This window comes from Nannospalax galili, unplaced genomic scaffold (assembly GCF_000622305.1).
Source record: "Nannospalax galili isolate Female #2095 unplaced genomic scaffold, S.galili_v1.0 scaffold34, whole genome shotgun sequence".
Taxonomy (NCBI): domain Eukaryota; kingdom Metazoa; phylum Chordata; class Mammalia; order Rodentia; family Spalacidae; genus Nannospalax; species Nannospalax galili.
In genome coordinates, this window is record NW_008338996.1 from 5,498,401 (window position 1) to 5,511,731 (window position 13,331).

Consider the following 13,331-nt stretch of genomic DNA (forward strand, 5'->3'; position numbering starts at 1 on the left):
AATTTTAAAAGTGAATTTATTTTTTAGAGATTTTTTTTAAATTTTTTGACAGGTTCACACATTTATAAAATGTTGACTGATCATATCCATCCACCAGTACCTCATTCCAACTCCACCTCATGCCACCCCCCATCTCCCTTCCAATGCCATGCCTTCTTTTTCTACTGTAATTAATAACCCTGAGTCCATTTAGTGCTGCGTGAACGTGGATGAGTGTGTTGCATTCCACTGGACAGGAGCAGCTGACTAGTAGGCATGTCCCCAAAGGAGAATGGCTTTCCCTCCCTTAGCAACCGTCAACTGCCAATAACTCCTCTGATCGTGGTGGGGCCTCAGGGGCACTTCCCCTATCCATGATCTAATTTTGAATGACTTGGTTTTGTGCAGGTAATCACAGCTGCTGTGAACTGATGCATGAAACAGCCATATCATGTCCAGATCAACATTTCAAAGACCTCCTCCCATTTCGCCAGCTCCTACAGTCTTTCTGACCTCTTTCTTGGAGTTCCCTGAGCCTTGAGTAGTGGGAGATTGATGAAAATAACCCATCCACAGCTGAGCACTCAGAGTTATTTGTACTCTGCACTTGGACCAGTTATGAGTCTCTTCATAACCACTACCCATTATAAAAAGAAACTTTTATGGTCAAAACCGAGAACAGCGCAAATCTATGGATATAAACAGATATTTAGAATGTGGTTCACAATGACAATTTAGCAAAACAACAACAATAGATTTCCAATGAGGCCTATGGTCTTCCCAGCATGGGCTTTTGGATAGGTTTACATTATCAGGCATGATAACCTTCCCGTGAAGGAGGCCACATATCTAATCAGAACACTCTGCAATGAGACAAGATAAAGCATTCCCAGAGTGGACAGTTTCTCTTTAACAATTATTACACCTGGCTTGGTGGCAGCTTTAGACTTGCCTGTTCATTTTTCCTCACCAAATTGCACATTTTAATATACATATATATACCCAAATATTTGTTTGGTTTTGTTTTTCTTTTAGAGACAGTATCTCCCTGAAGCCCCAACTGGCCTGTAACTTGCTATGTAGACCAGGCTGGCCCCACTCTCACAGAGATCTACCTGCCTCTGCCTCCTGAGCAGTGGGATTAAAGGCCTGTGGCACCACACTCAACTCTGCCCAACATTTTGCTCTTTGTCCTTTAGACCTGTCTTGAAATTTTCCCTTCCAAATAAACTAATTCATCATCTTTAAATTCAGCTTAACTATAGTTCTCAGCATGTGAACAAACTGCAATCAAATTCTTTGCCAGAATATCCCATAAATGCCTCCTAGAACAGTTCCTGATAAGAGTCCTTATTTGCCTCTGAGGACGCATGAACCAGAGCTTTTCAGCGTTTTTCTTGGTGCTTTTTTCTTCTATGCCCCCACAGAGCCCTTGAAGTTCTCCTTAGAGTAGTCAGTGAATTTTCCAGCCCAAGTTTCACTTGTCTGTCATTTTCCTCTTGCAAACCAGTTTCTTGATAACTCTACCTTATTTTTTAAGACAGAGGTGATAACTGAATCTTGAGCTCACTACTAGCTAGAATGGCTGCCCATTAATCCCCTCAGATCTTTATCTTTGTTCCATACTGGCCTTGCTGAGGATTCCGTACCCCTCCCCCACACCCTGGCATGGTTCTTTAGTCCATTGCTGGGCGTCTGTGCTGGTTAGCTTTTCTCAACTTGGAACAAACTAGAATCCTCCGGGAAGAGGAACCACACCTGAGTTATTTCTTCCATCTGACTGGTATGTAGGCAAGTCTATGAGACATTTTCCTAATTGTTAATTGATATAGAATGGTCCAGGCCACTATGGGAAGTGCCATTCATAACCAGGCCTGGGCTTTATAAGAAAAGCAGCTGAGCACATCAGTGAATTAAAGACTACAAGCAGCATTCCTTTTGTGGTCTCTGCTTTAGCTCCTGCCTCCAGGTTCTTGTTTGAGTTTCTTTCCTGGCTTCTGCAGTGACAGACTATAGCCTGGGAGTTGTAAGAAGACACAATCCCTCTTCTCTTCATGGTGCTTCTGGTCATGGCATTTACCACAGCAACAGAGACTCAAACTAGGACAGAATCTGCATAGGTCCTCAAGCTTGTGACACAAACACCTTACTAACTCAGCCTCCTCCCAACCCCTTTATCATTTTCTAACATATCTTTATTCAAACATTTCTTGGAGAGCACATATTGATAGAAATTTTTATATTTTATTTTTTGAGACAGGATCTCACTATGTAAGCCCTGGCTAGCTTGGAACTGGCCATATAGACCAAGCTAATCTTGAACTCACAGAGATTCACCTGCCTCTACCCCAGGAGTGCTGTGATTAAAAGCATGCACCACCACATCTGGACTTGATGACATACTTTTTAAATACAACCTAGCAGTTTATGCCTTTTAGTTAGAGGGACTGGATGGGAGGTGAGTGAACTTTTTCATATAAAACATCAAATAGTGTAAATTGGCAATATTTTTAGGTCATGAATTCTCTGTACAATTACTCATCTTAGCCTATGTAGTCAAAGGCAAGTGTGAATACGTAATAAGAAAATGGACATGGCCACATTTCACAAAAAAAATTTATCTCAATAGCAATAGCCATTCCAATTTTTAGCCTATAGTCTAGGACGAGCTGACTTGTGCCTTAGGCTATTTAGAGTTGGTGTAATGATAAATATATCTGTGTTGAAATCAATAATCTTTATATTTGCTTTCCATATGTCCTACCTTTTTAATTTTTTCCTAATTTCCTTTAGATTAATTTAGTATTTTTAATGTTTGAAATTTTCTTCACTGTAATCATTTTTCCCCAAGGGTTTATGATGTGCATTTTTTATCATAGCCTATTTAAAAAATATTAATGGAGCTTCACTTTTTTATTTTTTAGAATTTTATTTTAGGTGTATGATTGTATTGCCTGCATGTATGTAAGTACACCTGTGTCATGCAATGCCCATGGAGGTCAGAAGAGGGCATCATATCCCCTGGATCTGGAGCCATGGATGATTATTAGTGGCCAAGTGGGTTCTGGGAGCCAAACATGGGTCCTCTGCAAGAACAGCCAGTGCTCTTAATCACTGAGCCATCTCTCCAGCCCTTGTAACTTCACTTTTAATGTATTTGTTTTATAATACTGTACTTCCATTCCTTCTTTAAATGCTTTGTGTTATTGTTGTCATTAATATTTCTTCAAGTTAATAAACCTGAATATTCACTGTTTACTTGATAATTCACTTACAATACCCATTACGTATGTGGTAAAAACAGAAATCATCATGTTTTGTTTTTACTAAACTTTGTATTTAATTAATTTTAAGCAATCTTTTTTGTTTGTATTCATCTAAATTTTCATGTCATATTATTTTCCTCCTCGAGTTACCTATTACATCGCTTAATTGAATTCAAACCCTGGTAGAATCTGTTGTATGCATTTAGGTGTGATATGTTGGACTTATTATGAAATTTCCTCTTGCAAATGTCACAATTTTCAGGAAGAGACCAAATTTCAAGATTTCCTGAATTTTCTTTTGAGTTTCCATTCAGCTTCTCTTAAAGATAACATATTTCTGAGAGTTCTAAACTAAATTAAAGCAGTCTACAATGAGTTGAGTGTTCCCCGCCCCCCAAATTCCTGTTTCTCTTAAAATGTCGAACTCATTTCATCTGGTCTGTAAACTCCACCATAATATTTTGGTCAGTTCCCAATTCCTCAGCTTAAATTGCATTTGGGATTCCTGAGAAATAGTCCAGGATGCCTTTGAGAAGTTCAGATGTTTCTTGCATTTCCTTTCTTTTATGGGAATTGCTAACATGCTCCTTGGTTTCTACTATTGATACTGTCAATGTGTTCCTAAAACTGTTAAAAAAAAATATTTTCTCATTATATTGGCTTGGGTTGTTATTGGGCTATCACTGGGTAAAGAAATTACTGCTCACAAATTCCAGTAACCCCCAGATGTCCTCATTGGGCAGGGATTTTAGCACTAAGATGACATTATTTTAAGAATTCTGTGTCCCTTATAAGGTCTCAGTTAGGCACACGCATCAGCAGTAACTCAAGGTTCCTCATACTGAAGACTCAGCAGGCAATTTATTTTGCAAGACCTGCATAAATATATTTTTGGAAAAAAAATTGATTCTCTATATCTAAAGATTCCATAATTGGTTTCAGCAGCAGTGTAGCAAAAGACACCCAGGTGGCTCTGGTGTTCAGTGTTCTCTGGGTTTTCTGGAGGACAACCATCCCTTCCTGTGATCTTCACATTCCAGCCAACCCTAAGGTCTCAGAGCACCTGCCCAGTACATTTTTACTTGTTAAATGAAATCATTTTTTATCGCTGCATGCTAAAAGTTATTGAATGAATCCAAGGAGCTCTCTCTCTCTCTCTCTCTCTCTCTCTCTCTCTCTTGCTCTTTCTCTCTCTCACTGTCTCTCTGGTGTACACTAAAATTACTTGTGATTGGTTAATTATTTGGAGGAAAGGTCAGCCAACTTTTCTATTTCAAGTATTAAGTAGTAGATATTTTAGGTTATATAATCCTTGCAATTTCTTTAGAAACTCTCACAGCAGAGATGTAGCAAACCAATATGAAAAGACATGCAAACAACTGGAAAGGTTTCTATTCTAGCAAATCTTCCGTTCCTGAAACAATGATTCAGCCACTTCAGACATTTCACTGATTTACGTCTTGTCCTGTAAGCGCCTCTGTAGACTAGAATTACACTGATCCCAAGCTTCACTTAGTCCGACTTCTAAGCCGTGGCTCTTATGAGGTCTCTAGAAAATGTTTTCTGTGTCTATGCAGGCACCTTCTTTTCTTTGCTCTGGCTAGAAGGAGCACGAAGCAGCCATGGCTGAGAACAGCTGTTGTTCAGCTGACGGCTACCTAGTAATTTTCCTTTCTTCTAACAATATTTTCTTCTGGCCTCTTTGAGTTTCACCTTGTATGTGCATATAGCTATATTTAGTCAAATGTGGGGACTCTTTTGCATATTTCTGGCCTTTGGACCTTTACAGTAGTCTAGCTTATAAATCCTCATGAACTTTATTCCCCCAATTCCATTTTCTTCCTCAAATTCAGCAAAACTGAATTTATATTTCGTGTACGCTCCACCTCCTGCACCTTGTTCTAAAATCTACCTGTAGATAAAAGCTACACCTTCTACTTCTACCTCCATGATGCTCCCAGTCCTAAGCTACTGGCTGCCCAATTTCAGCAACCTTTTCCCATGTGTGCTCTAGTTTTCTAGTTGGTAATGCTGAGAGAGTCTTCAGTTAATGCCATCTTATTTCCTCGTGGCAAGAAGTAGAAGTATTAAGACCATTCAGCAGTAAAGAGTCCTTGATGGTCTTGCAGAGGATCCAAGTTTATTTCCCAGCACTCACACTGGGCAGCATACAACTGCTTGTAACTCCAGCTCCAGCAGTATGGTACCCTCTTCTGGCCACTGTAGGAACCTGCATGCATGTAACACACATTCACAGGCACATGCAAACACACATAAATGAAATATAAATTAAAAAGTAACCATACCCCATAATGATCCTGGCAATAAACTATAATTATTTAGGATGTTATTAGGAGGCTATTAACATCCTCACAAGGGACATGTTACATCTTTTGTTTCTCTCCTTTCAAAATTGAAGGTATTTAGGCACAGAGAGTTTCAGTGCTTGCCTGGTATTACACAGCTAGTAAATAACAGTTCCAAGATTGAAACCAAGTCTCTCAATACTAAAAACCATAATTATGATGATTGAAAAGTAATTTCAATACCAGTACAAAACTACTATTTTTAAAAATAATTTTTTGTAAAATTATTTAAACTTGTGGTTTATATAATAGTATAATTCTCCTAGCATTAAAAATGTATTTTCTAAAAGATAATTCTGCAAATTCAACTGTTCATAAAAGTCACTTGAGGCACTTGATAAAAACACATTTTTCCCATCTCTCTTCGTGGAGATTTTGTGTGGGGAAATCTAGTATGGGGCCCCAGTATTACAAATCACACCAGGAGACTTCTAATATCAGATAAGTTTGTCAAACATTCTATATAAGATGCCTTTTCTTGGCTGTATGAGATTTAATTATGTAGATATTCTATAATTTAATTTCCAGTTCTCTGCTGTTAGATTGTGGGGTTTAATGACATTTTAGTAGTTAAATAACCCAGTGATGATCAGACAAGTGCACATCTCTGATTATTTCCTTAGAGGACTGTGGCATTTAAACTCATATCTCTGATTGAGTTTCATATGCATAGGAACCTAGGATCACTGCCTCTCTCATGCACATAATTCTGAAAATGTGGCCACTCAGGGAGGAAACACAGTCTAAGAATTGGGGAAAGAGACACATAAAACAAATGTTCAAATATGATTGCTTAACTTTTCCCTAACATTTACCAATTTACATACTTTAAACGCCCATTAGTATTATGCTAGATGTTTTCTTACACATCTCATTTGATCATCTCTAACTCCACAAAGGAATATTACCCTTATTTTACTGGTAGATAAAATAGATTGTAAAACTATTAGACCTCCTCAGTTAGTTGGGTGGTAATTGATATATAAACTGAAGGCATATTACAGGTCAGTGATAAATATGTAACTGTTCTATGTCAATTAATCTTGAAGGTAACTATGTCATTAAGTATGTGCCATCATCATAAATTCAATGACAAAATAGTTACTCTTATCTTATTTTTCTCAGATGAGGGAATAGAAAAATTGTCCTAAGAAGTAAAGATTTTACTTACATTAAGTGGCAGACCTAGTTTGGGGACCCAGGTATATATTTTTTCCTCAAAGTATTTTTGTGGCCAAGACATTATAAATGCCTTCAGTTCACCCATCATCACAATCTGAATGCATTTAAGCTGATCATACAATCTCTCTCACTCTCCATTTTTTCATTTCTCAAGCAAGACAAAAATCTAATCAGATGATTGTCATAATTAAATGAGATAATTTGAGTAGAAAACCAAGCACAATGTTGGGTTCCTCCTATGCCCTTATTATTTTGTAATTCTTTGCCTAAACCCTAAGGCTCAGGGTATACCTGCCCTGGCTTTCCCAGAAGACTGCTTTCAAGTCAGCCAATCAAGTTTCTAAGGGAGGGTCCAGGAATAAGAGGCAGTGATTTCAGTCAGAGAGCAGGAAGATCCCTTTGCCTTCACCTTATTTTATAGACAGGTTTGTTTTGTTTTGGTTTGTTTTGTGTATGTGAGATTATAATTGAAAGACTAGTTCCAGGGTTATCATTTGAAAATTGACGTTCAATTAAGTATCTTGGTTAAGTCACTTTGGATACATGTGGACTTATTTAAAAAAAGTGGAGGTAATGCCCATGTCCATATGACATGCTCATTAGGAACTTTAGAAGAGACCCTGGTGCAGAATGCAATGCTAGCAGATTTTGATTCTACTCTTGATTATATTAACCTTTACTATTGGCTCAACCACTTTGGTGTTCTGGAATAACAATACCTATGCCATCAAAAATGAAAGGTTTGGGCCTGTGAGATGGCTCAGTGAGTAAAGATGCTTGGTGCCAAGCCTAAGGAATGGAATTCTATCCCTGTGGCCAAAACAGTGGAGGATAGAACCACCTTCATGTTTGACCACCACACTCACACCATGTTGTACACACATACACACACACACACACACACACACACACACACACACACACCGAAATGAAAATATAAAATAAAATGAAAGGTTTACAACTTATGGTTTTAAACCCTTCAAACTTTGATAGTCTGAGACTCTGTAACTTGACCAAGGTCTTATTAAGATTCATAAAGTCCAGATGGTCACTTTCCTTGTCTGAATGATTTTTTTTCCTCTAGAGTGTTCTTAGCTCATGACTTGTGCCTGTTGCTTTGGGGAAAATCTTGTTTGAACTAAGAGCTTCCTGATATGACCAGCCCAAGTTCAGTCCCTTCCTGCTCTGCAACTCTGCCTTCTTCAGATGAAAGGAAGATATCCCTGGAATATCTTCCTTTCATCTGAGTCTCCAGGAATTAACCTGCTACTCAATCAGTATCATTCCTTCGGTGAACTTTATGGACATTTTATTGGTAAAGAAAACATCACTCGTGTGTAAAGAAGCCCAGCTTTAATTCTGTTTTATGAATACACATCTCAGGGAAAAATATGTAAACGGATATAAATTAAATATTTGAAGCCTTGTGTTTTAGCAAGACAAAGAGAGCACACAGAGTAAATGCTTCAAGGACTAGAACCCAAATATTAAATTGGTGAAAAGTATCAAGGAGCAGAAAATTATTGACAACATTAAGTTATTCCTAGCAACTGATAAAAGTAGATCTACAAAATCGCACAGCTTTAGCTTCCTCTGACCTAGAAAACATCTCACTTTACACAGGATATGAAAGTCAGTGAACCACGGGTGTATTTCTATGAGATATGAGAGAGATAGTAGGGATCCACGACCATCACTGGAGTCCTTCATTCAAACTCACCACTTTTTTACTCACAGATACAATAGAAGAACCAATTTAAAGCAAACTTCAATAAAGACCATGTTACAATTTTCTCCCAACCTCAACACTGCCGTGACTAGGGTGTGAACTGGTCTGCTGAAATTTCTTGACCTTTACACTCTTGTTTCTGAAATTCTAATCCAGCAATTATATATTGTCTTCTTTCTCCACATCTATTCATCTGGATATAACTGTATCTAAAGCCCAAATCTCTATTCTTTTAAGTACATGAGCTGTGAGATGTCTTGATTTACCCAGGCCAATTTTAAAAATATTTCATCACTTGTGATTGGAAATACATTTACCTAATTCTTACTTAACCAAAAAAAGACTTGATATTTCTCTTCAGATGAGTAATATAAATATCTAACAAATTAACAGATTTTCTTCATCAGCCATTGTTCCAGTTCCAGATAGAGAGGTTTAGAATACAGTGATAAATAGGGTTCAGACCTTAACCTGGAGAACCTCAGTGTAGTTGAGGAGACAAACATCTGTTGTAATAACAAGAGTAAGCCATTTCCAACTATACTTACAATGGTCACATGAAGAAATGAGTTTATTCCTCTACAGTCAGTAGAAAGGACTGTATAGCAGTAGCATTTGCATTGGGTATCAATGACTGATTAGAACTTTTCCCAAGTAAAATAACTACTTTTAGTCAGGAGCATTTTAACTCTCCTATCCTCCTCATCCTCATCTCTGCCACCCAGGAACATTTTTTATCATAACTTGAGGAGTGTTCTAAGAGCATACCTTGACTTACCAGTCAAGGGCAAGAATTCTGCAAAACATCCTATTAATTCACAGGCAGCTTGTACCACAAAGAGTTCACTGTCCCAAAATATAAATAGTTCCAATGTGGAGAAACACTGAAGTTGAGATATTAAGAAAATAGATTCCAGAATGAGGTGAACATAAAGCCAAGAGTCATAATCAGTTGAGAATGATGGAAATGCCTTGATATAAGGAAATTATATGGAAGGCAGATGACAATTGATCTTTGGCAGTAAGGACTTGGAACATCATCCTCTGAGTGTGGGAAGCAATCAAAGATTTTAAAGATTGTGACAATAGAGGGATCCTTGAGTCTGACATCTTCAGAGCAGGACCTTCTACAAGGTGCTCAGCCCTTTCACTGTGCCTTTGTGGAGTTAACAAAGACTAATGAAGTAAGATTTCACACAGGAGACAATGTTAGAGACATGTGAGACTTGGACAATCATGGATTACTAGTATGGGCTAAATTTGCCCATGATGATGCCAATGATGCTGATCATGAAGAAAACAATTGAGTTTGGCTTCAGGCTTCTAAGAAAGCATATTAGGTTCTGAGCCAAGCAGAAGGCCTCTTTTGAACAGGGTTTTCTATCCCCTTCTTGATTATTTCTTTCCTCTTTTTGGATTTTTCTGCCAGTTCATCTAGGGAGAACTAAATATTTTTATGATGAATCAGATGCTAGTGACAGGTGCCAGATTGACAACTCTGGAGGAGGAAGTTTGAGGAGCTCACATTCTCATACTGAGATGACATAGAAGAGAGTAATGTATGCTGAAAGATTTATCATCAAGCTGTCCACAGGCACCTCTTTGGCCTCCATAAAGTGTTTTTAAATTAGACACAATCTGGAAGTCTTTTGGAGCCAAAAAAAAAAAAGAGTGTGCTGTCATGTGAATGTTCTTTCTTCTCACTAACTTTGCTGGAAGTAAATTTGGGCTTGTATTAAAATAAGGTCTATGATTATACTGAAAAGGTTACATCTGCTATTATCCCACATCCCTTCTGTGCCATCTCCCACTTTGTAGGGTCACTGAACAGTAGAAGTAATAGCTATCCCAAGAATCTCTTAACTCATTCCATTTTAGAGATGAGAGAAAATGAAGATCAGAATCAGACTCATGACTTGCCTATAATTAGTCAGGTTGTCCTCCAAATAAACTAGAGACACTGCCAGGTCCTGTCCTCTTCTGATTGTATTCTCTGTGATTTCTTCTTAATTAAATATTCCTTTAGCAAACCTCACAATTCCGCTCATGTTGCCCTTCTGCTCCTCAAAACTACTGATAATGGCAAAACTACTGTTCCCATCTTGAACCTGGAGCGTGCCTCACACTTCACACTTACTAACTCTGTGTGACCGCCTTGTGAAATGAGTATGAATTGAGTGTGATTGCATTCCCTTCACTGATGAGGAGTCTGCATTTACAGATCCTAAAATGTCCCGAAATTATAGAGCTAATAAAAATTAAACGTGTAACCCAAGCCCACGTCCGTGTCCTTTGTTTGCTGTGTGGTCTGTTCAAATCTGCTGTACAGTTTGCCCCTTTCTTCCTCTCATGATAACAACTGTCAGATCTATCAAGCAGCATTTCTACAAAGACTTAAGAAATTTTAGATGATGGATCAAACATCACATTTAGGAGGATTCCCATCCCTGTTTCTAACGTTTCCTTTCATGTATAGGAAGCTCCACTTCCATTTTGTGGATGAACCTCACCTTCTCTTGTTGTGTTGAGGCTGTTTATCATGAACAGCTATTAGATATTGTCAAAATTTTTCTCTACATCTACTGAAATTATGTATTTTTCCCAGTGTATATATAACACCAATTTCTTTTTTCATGTTGAACCAACTTTGCATTCCAGGGATTAATATAGTGTTTTTTATACTTTATAATCCCTCTCATACACTGCTAGATTCATTTGAAAAGCATTTTGCTGAAGATTTTTACATCTATATTCATAAGAGCTGGTCTCTGGGTTTCTTTTTCTGTGATACATTAATCTTGTTTTGTTATTAGGGTGATGCTGTTTTCATGCATAGAATTTTCTTTTTTCTGTTTTTTGAGGAATTTGAAGTGGATTAGGATTAATTCCATACAAAGCAAAGTAGAATTCTATGTACAACTGCTGAGTTTAGAAATAATAACTATACATAAACAATTTTCCTTTTCTCTGCCTTCTGTTTGTGAGTAAACTGCTTTAAGTAGGTACATGGTTTTTCTGCCCTTCAGTGCCATAGTTCTCAACAAGGAAAAGCCCACTGTGGCATTGCATGCCCAGTTACTGGGTAGACTGTGATTAAGCATTAGGAAGATGTTATTATTGCACCGTGTTTTCTTTCCTCCAATATCTGCTATACCTGTAAACACAGGTTTATATTTTGGACTCTGCCTTTATTTCTTTGACTTCTCAATTTTGTCTAAAGTCCAAGCTAAAAAGATTTTGGTTTTTATAAATCATTTAGGACTTTGACGGTATTGAAAACCAAAGCTTCTTGATATATTTCCCAGAAAAAAAAATGGAAAACTAATCAGAGGTTGCTAAGTAAAAGTTTTAGTCATTCACAGGAATCATATGGAATTTGAAACCTCAACACTTGGATAAGAACTAAAAATAAGATGTGCTAATTAGATTTGGTTTCTGTAACTGCTGTTTCCTATGGGGTAATCGCTAAACATCTTTGAAAATGGGAATAGAAATATCTACTATCTAAACCACAAGCTTCCTTTACATATACTCAATGATGGGCTGGAGTTGGCTCTTACTGGCTAACAAGCTGTATGAACTCACTTTTTTCTAATTCTTCCTTGGCATTAATCTTCCAAGAACATTTTTTATATCAGGGTTTTTCCAACCTAAAGGCACAGGTGTTTTCAAACATTTATCTGCACACCAACCCAAACATGTTTCCCCTCTAGCACACAGCTTTTTCAATAGTGAGTCATGACCTCACATAGGTTACATAATTAAGTGTTGGAGTTGCAAAAAACGTTGGCAACATTAAAAGATTTCTGAACTTGCAACAACCAGAGATCAATTTGAAGTCAAAAGTGTAATGAAGGGGCCTTCAGGACCTGACAGGCCTCTCTCCAATCTGCAGGCTTCTCTCTCCAGGGTAAGTCCTTGTGCCTTGACTCCCCAAGCCTCACTCACCCTCCCATCCCCCAGCCTCTCTCTACTCCTAGCCTGGGCCCTGTCCCATTCCTTTTCTTGGGGCCCCAGACACCTGGGGAACCACCACTGCTTCCTGACGCTGTGCATCCAGAGCAACTCAGTTCCTTCTCTGGTCCCCAGGGGCTCTTGGAGCCTGGCCCCACCCTCACCACCCTCTCCCTCCCTGGGTCTGCACAAAACACTAGCCTCTTTCTTCCTGGACGCCAGGGCTAACCTTTCTTCTTCCTGGTCCTTTGATTCCAGCCCTCAGTGCAGTCCCAGAGGCCCTTGGGGCCGCTTACTGCCCCAGCTTCCTTTGCATCTCTGGGTGGCATGGCCACCAGCTGCCCTAGACCAGCATATTTCCGGGGCCCAACAACCAGGCCAGTCCAAACCCCAAATTCTTGAGGCCAAAATCTATCCTGGAGGGATGCAGACCTTAGGAGAAAGCCTGAGAGTGTCTGATCCTCATCTGACTTGGCCTCTGTGGGAACTCCTGAAGACAAAAAGCAATCTGGCCACTCCAATATAAAATCAAAAGAGACAACTGGAAGCTTAAAGGAACCAGCCTTTCATGCCTAAAAAGTAAACCACAAAGATACATAAAGTTCACAAAAAGAAGTAGACCTAAACTTGAAAGCTTCAGTGTCACAAAAAAAAATTAGAAATTACAAAAGAAATTCACATGTCAAAATCACAGAGAAAAATTAATAACATGAAAAACCAAAATAACATATCCCCACCAAATAACAATAGCCCTCCAGAGGAGTACAATGAGAACCCCGTAGAGATAATGCAGGACATGGAACTCAAAAGAACAATTATAAACATGATAAAAGAATTCAGTGAATTTAAAGAACA